Here is a 7,393-nt window from a genome sequence, read left to right on the forward strand (position 1 = left end):
TGTTGTATCTTGTGGGAGCAAAGCATACGACATAGTTTCCATCTCACTAAAGCTAGACAAAATAAAGTCATATTCTACTCTATTCCTTTTCATTGATTTCCTACTCTGTTCCATTCCATACGGGGAATAAGGTGTCACACCATGTTCCACATTACCTGTCTGCAGGACCTCCTGGTCTGACGTATGTTACCACTAGCGGGCGAGATTTGTTCCAGTCTTCGTGTGAGCCCCCTGAAACATCACATTAAACAGACCRCTTGAGGAAATGGTTTGGTAATACAGTACGGCATCGCTTTTAAATAGGGCATCTGCCTGACTGACATCAATTTGGTCCCGTGTGGCTCAGTTGGTAGAGCACGGTGCTTACAACGCTAAGGATCGTGGGTTCGATTCCCACTGAGGATCACCCATATGACAGTACGTTGGAGAAAAGCGTCTGCTAAACAGGCATATATTATATACAGTATATTAAATTGCATCAAAACTATTGTCTAATAAAAGTATGCATTGAAGAATCTCAAGAATATTTATGTTGAAGAATATTTTTACTCAGTTTCACTAACCTTTTATGACATCCACAGTTAAAACAAGTCTTCCATGCTAACTGTGCTGTAAATGTYGGATTGATTTCCCTGCAGCCTAAATTACTTTGTCTTTTATTGATCTGTGGATGGCGTTGTTAAGGAATTAGCATTTCCAATTGGTGGACTGCTGAGGCTAGCTTAAATGAATTTGAGTGTTCCTCCTTTATGGGTTCAGCTGTGACTGGAACACAATCAACCTCGACTGTAGTGGAAACGGGCGGGTGCCAGGTTTGTCTGTGTCATGCAGGGGTGTCAAACTCATTCCACGGAGGGCCGAGTGTCTGCGACTTTTTGGTTTTTCCATTCAATTTAAGACCTAACAACCAGTAGGGAGTTCCTTACTATATTATGACCCTAGACAACCACCAGGTGAAGGGGATTCCTTATCTAATTAAGTAAGACCTAGACAACCAGCTGAGGGGAGTTCCTTACTAATCAGTGACTAGACAACCAGGGTGGGGTGTCCTTACTAATTAGTGACCCTAGACATTCCAGGTGAGGGGAGTTCCACTAATACCGTGACCTAGACAACCAAGTGACGGGGAGTTCCTTACTAATTAGTGACCTAGGACGACGACACGCTGAGGGTGAGTTCCTTACTAATAGTGACCTGAGACAACCAGGTGAGGGGATCTCTTACTAATGTGTGACCTAAACATCCAGGTGAGGGAGTTCCTTTACTAATAGTGACCTACCATACCACGTGAGGGGAGTTTCCTTAATTAATTAGGACCTAGACATCCAGGTGAGGGGAGTTCCTTACTAATTAGTGACCTAGACAACTCAGGTGAGGGGAGTTCCTTACTAATTAGTGACCTAGACAAACCAGGTGAGGGGAGTTCCTTTACTAATTAGTGACCTAGACAACCAGGCCTGAGGGAGTTCCTTCTAATTATGAACCTAACGACATCCAGGAGGCGAGTTTCCTTACTAATTAGTGACCTAGACAACCAGGTGAGGGAGTCCTTACTAAATTAGTGACCTAGACAACCAGGTCAGGGAGTTCCTTACTAATTAGACCTTAACAACCAGGTGAGGGATTCCTTACTAATGTTGCCAAGACATAATCCGAGGGGATTCCTTACTAATTAGAACCTAGACAACCGTGAGGATTCCTACTAATTATGACCTTCAATTCATCATTCCAAGTACAAAGGAGGAGCGGAGACTCGCAGACACTCGGCTCTCCGTGGAATGAGTTTGACACATGTTGTGAAATGAATGGATAGTCTGCATCCCAAATGGCACCCTATTCCCTACATAGTGCACTACTTTTGACCAGAGCCCATAGGGAATAGGKTGCACTACTTTTGACCAGAGYCCTATATAGGAAACAGGGTGCCAATTGAGACGCAGGCTGTGTAATGAATGCATAGTGTAGTACCTCTCATGACGAAGCCGAAGCTGGTCCCTTCTTTGTGCAAACATATCTCCATTGTCTTGGAAATCACACCTGAGGTACTGTCTGGTGCTGGGGGAGAGAGACAGAGAGACAGAGAGAGAGACAGAGAGAGAGAGAGACAGAGAGAGAGAGACAGAGACAGAGAGACAGAGACAGAGAGACAGAGAGAGAGACAGAGAGAGAGAGAGAGAGACAGAGAGAGAGATACAGAAAGAGAGAGGCTTATGAATGATGTCACCACCATTAAATCACAGGTTTTACTGGGCTCACTACCAGGAACCAGCGGACAGCGAAGATAAATAGACATATTCATTATTACAAACCCGGAAAGGTCAGGCAGAATCGGATAGGCGTGTAAAATTCAAGTGGCTGTTTTACTAGAATGGAAGGTCAGGTAACACACAGACCTCTTACTGGCAACCCTAATGTCAGACTGGCAGACCACGTGACCTGAGCAGGTAAAACTCTAGGCAGTGGCTGATAACTGGGACCTGTAGTGTTTCCCTGAGCAGGTCATGTGGTTGAGAAAACTCATATTACAGCCAAGTTCCAGATTGACCCCTGGTGACTGCCCCCCTGGTTACTGCCCCCCTGGTCGCTGCCCCTCTGGTAACTGCCCCCCTGGTTACTGCCCCCCTGGTCCCTGCCCCTCTGGTCCCTGCCCCCATGGGCACTCCTATAGACCTGCGTTTAGATATCAGTAGTATTATATTAGTAGTGTTAGATTAGTAGTATTAGATTAGTAGTATTAGACCAGTAGTATTATATTAGTAGTATTAGATCAGTCGTATTAGATCCGTAGTATTAGATCAGTAGTATTAGATCAGTAGTATCAGATTAGTGGTATCAGATTAGTAGTATTAGAGTAGTAGTATTAGATTAGTAGTATTAGATTAGTAGTATTAGATTAGTAGTATTAGATTAGTAGTATTAGATTAGTAGTATTAGATTAGTGGTATTAGATTAGTAGTATTGGATTAGTAGTATTAGATCAGTAGTATTAGATTAGTAGTATTAGGTTAGTAGTATTAGATCAGTAGTATTATATGCGTAGTATTAGATTAGTAGTATTATATTAGTAGTATACCTTTACTTCTAATCACACAAGGAAAAAAAAAAAAAGAAACAAAACAAAAGTACACCCCATACACGACCCACCTAAAACACACACAACACACACACAACACATACACACAAGAAAAAAAAAACACACACACCCACACCCAACACACAACACACACACACACACACAGACACGAGACACACGCACTCGGCGACTTTTGCACAGACAAGAACACGCCGACACACAATACACACGATATTTGAGACGACACACACACAGCATAACAGATGAGCAGACAGCAAAAGGAAGGAAAAAAAGAAAAAGAAAAAAACCTTTGGGATATTTTGTATTTATTTTTACCCTTAATTTACCAGGTATTGACTGAAGGAAAAAAAAACAATTGTATTTACAGTAGACTCGGGGAATAGTTACGAGGTAGGCAAGAGAGGGGGGGGGGGGGGGAATGGAGCCAATTGACTCATAGCATTTGTTTTTAGCAGCAGATTAAAATCAGGGCATTGTTGTCTGTGTTTGTTGTTGTGTGTTCATGTGTATGCATGCCTCGCAATGATAAAATCCCGATCGTAATAAAATATCAAATGATGTTGGTTGTTTTTTAAATATGTGTAATTTATCCCACTATCTCCATACAGATACCCCACATGTTGTTTGTACAAATTGCAATGAGAGAGGTTTCTATAATAGTAATAAAAATATGGTGTGAAGAGAAAAAAAAAAAAAAAAAAAAGAAAAAGGAAAAGAATGAAAAAAAAAATAAGAAAAAAGCGTTATGGTGGATCAGGGGAGGTGGAGTAGGGGAGTTGGAAAAAGGGGCGGAGAAAGCGGAGGGGAGGAGAAACAGAGAAAGGACAGTAGAAAAAAATACGGCACCATGCTTGTAGCTTCTGCTCAGAGACTACAGCAAGGGGACTCAGATAGTCTAGTCCGCCAGTCTGTCAGCCTGCAGAAAACGCTGCCGTGTGTGAAATCACTTTCACCGAGGAAAAAAGGAAGGGGAGAAAAAAAAAAGGAAAGACTCTAGAGAAAGAAGAAAAAAAAAAGGAACAACGCTCAGGCACTCTGGTTGTTTCAAAGATGGTAGGAAAAAGGAAAAAGAAAAAAACAGAAAGACGGGAAACAAATGGTAAGAGGGTGGATTACCTCCTTTAGAAAGGAGGGAAACAGAGAGAGATGTCATTTAATCTAGTGGGTGGTATGAGAAGTCCTTTAATCTAGTGGGTGTATGAGAAGTCATTTAATCTAGTGGGTGTATGAGAAGTCTCTTTAATCTAGTGGGTGTATGAGAAGTCATTTAATCTAGTGGGTGTATGAGAAGTCCTTTAATCTAGTGGGTGTATGAGACGTCCTTTAATCTAGTGGGTGTATGAGAAATCCTTTAATCTAGTGGGTGTATGAGAGTCCTTTAACTAGTGGGTGTATGAGAAGTCCTTTAATCTAGTGGGTGTATGAGAAGTCTTTAATCTAGTGGGTGTATGAAGAAGTCATTAATATTTAGTGGGTGTATGAGAAGTCATTTAATCTATGGGGTGTATGAGAAGTCCTTTATCTAGTGGGTGTATGAGAAGTCATTTAATCTAGTGGGTGTATGAGAAGCCTTTAATCTAGTGGGTGTATGAGAAGTCATTTAATTCTAGTGGGTGTAATGAGAAGTCCTTTAATCTAGTGGGTGTATGAAGACTAGTCGTTAATTTAATCTAGTGGGTGTATGAGACGTCCTTAATCTAGTGGGTGTATGAGACAGTTCCTTTAATCTAGTGGGTGTATGAGACGTCCTTCAATCTAGTGGGTGTATCTACCTGGCACTCTTTGTCTGTGTGGAACTCAGAACCAGAATGTTATTGTTGTAGAATAGTGATAGATGTTTTGTCCTGAAATGTGTTTTCTCCCAAACTAGTTGCAACTATAGAGTTTGATTGTTATCGATTTAGGAAAAGTATTGATTAAAATTCTGTTTAAAGAGAATAGATTTTAACCAACGTCATGCTATTCATCTGTCGTGGATTCTGAAGCCTGTAGGTTAATGAACGGTGGGATATATATTATTATCACCTAGATAATGTTGTAATCTCTTGTCTGTCTAATGAGTGATGAGCTAGATAATGTTGTATCTACAGTGATGGTCCTGTCTTAATGAGTTGATCGACGCTAGATAATGTGTCATCTCACAGTATGGTCCTGTTCTAATGAGTGATGAGCTAGATAATGTTTTATCTACAGTATGGTCCTGTCTAGAGAGGGCTGAGCTAGATAATGGTGTATCTACAGTAATGGTCCTGTCTAATGAGTGGATGAGCTAGATAATGTTGTAATCATACAGTATAGTCCTGGTCTAATGAGTATGACTAGTAATGTGTCTATCCTACGTATGGTCTGTCTAATGAGTGATGAGCTAGATAATGTTTGTATCTACAGTATGGTCCTCTAATGAGTGATCCGCTAGATAATGTTTGTTATCTACAGTATGGTCTGTCTTTTAATGAGTGATGAGCTAGATAATGGTTGTATCTACAGTATGGTCCTGTCTAATGATGATGAGCTAGATAATTGTGTATCTACAGTATGGTCCTGTCTAATGAGTGGATGAGCTAAACGTTGGTAACTACATCAAGTCAGTCAAGTGACATCAACCTGACCAAGCTGATCTACAAATGAGGATAATCAATAAGAGTTAGATAATGATTTTTATGTCGTCTATATGTTCTGTCTAGGAGTTGAGGTGCAGTTAACGTGGGCGACTACATTAAAGTCAGTGAAATGGTATCAATCTGACTAAGCTGAGACATGAAGAGATCATCAGTCGGTGTGAGAACGGTGGGAGAGCGAGTTGTGTCGCTGGAAGTGGGTACGAAACTGCCCGATACAGGGTAGGACGGCCTGACTAAGGGCTGCTATTGTTGTTGGGTTGTAGTCTGATTCAAAACTCCTGTACTGCTAGACACCTCCTTAGATCCAGGAAGAAGAAGACAAATATGTCGAAATGCAACCAATCAAAGGCAAGCTTTTACATACTGCTAATAACTACTAAATCAATACTACTAATCAATACTACTGATCTAATCTACTGATCTAATACTACTAATATAAAATACTACTAATCTAATACTACTAATCTAACACTACCTGATCTAATACTACATAATCTATCATACTGGTATCTAAATACTATCTAATACTCTAATACTACATAACTCTAATAGTACTCAATCTAATACTACTAATCTAATACTACTAATATAATACTACTAATATCACTACTACTACATAATACTAGTAATTCTAATACTAGTAATCTAATACTACTACTCTAATACTAACTTAATCTAATACTTACTTAATCTACTCTACTACTCTAATACTACTAATCTAATACTACTAATCTAATACTACTCATATAATACTACTAATCTAATACTATTAATACTAATGACTCTAATAACTACTGATAATACTACTGATCTAATAACTACTGATCTAAATACTACTGATCTAATACTACTCAATCTATACTACTAATCTAATACTACTAATCTAATACTAACTGAATTAATACTACCAATATAATACTACTAATCAAATACTACTAATTGATAATACTTTAATCTAATGCTACTGATCTAATAGCTACAGATCTAATACTACTAATCTAATACTACTGATCTAATACTACTAATCTTAATACTACTAATCTAATACTACTAATCTAATACTATGGATCTAATACTACTGAATCTAATACTACTGATCTAATACTACTGATCTTATACTACTGATCTAATACTACTAATCTAATACTACTAATCTAATACTACTATCTAATGCTACTAATCTAATGCTACTAATCTAATGCTACTAATCTAATACTACTAATCTAATAATACTGATCTAATACTACTAATTAATACTACTAATCTAATACTACTAATCTAATACTACTAATCTAATACTACTAATCTAATACTACTAATCTATACTACTGATCTGACTACTACTGATCTGATACTACTAATCTGATATACTAACTCTGATACTACTAATCTGATACTACTAATCTAATAATAATATCTCAATACTACTATCCGATACTACTAACCTGATACTACTAATATAATACTACTAATCTAATACTACGAATATAATACTACTGATCTAATACTACGAATAATACTACTGATTAATTACTACTACTACTAATCTACGAACTAATACTAATACTCAATGATCCGTAATACTAGAACTGAATACAGACTAATACTACTATTCTAATAACTACTAATATAATAACTACTAAACTCTAATACTACTAATCCGATAGCTACTAACCTG

The 7,393-nt window shown here is 38.2% G+C and overlaps 1 pseudogene; it reads right to left on the bottom strand.

Moving 5' to 3' along the window:
- LOC139025259 (glutamate receptor-interacting protein 2-like) overlaps positions 1 to 7,393 on the bottom strand; it is a 99,315-nt pseudogene that overhangs the window by 84,370 nt on the left and 7,552 nt on the right.

This window comes from Salvelinus sp. IW2-2015, unplaced genomic scaffold (genome assembly GCF_002910315.2).
Source record: "Salvelinus sp. IW2-2015 unplaced genomic scaffold, ASM291031v2 Un_scaffold2433, whole genome shotgun sequence".
Lineage (NCBI taxonomy): Eukaryota > Metazoa > Chordata > Actinopteri > Salmoniformes > Salmonidae > Salvelinus > Salvelinus sp. IW2-2015.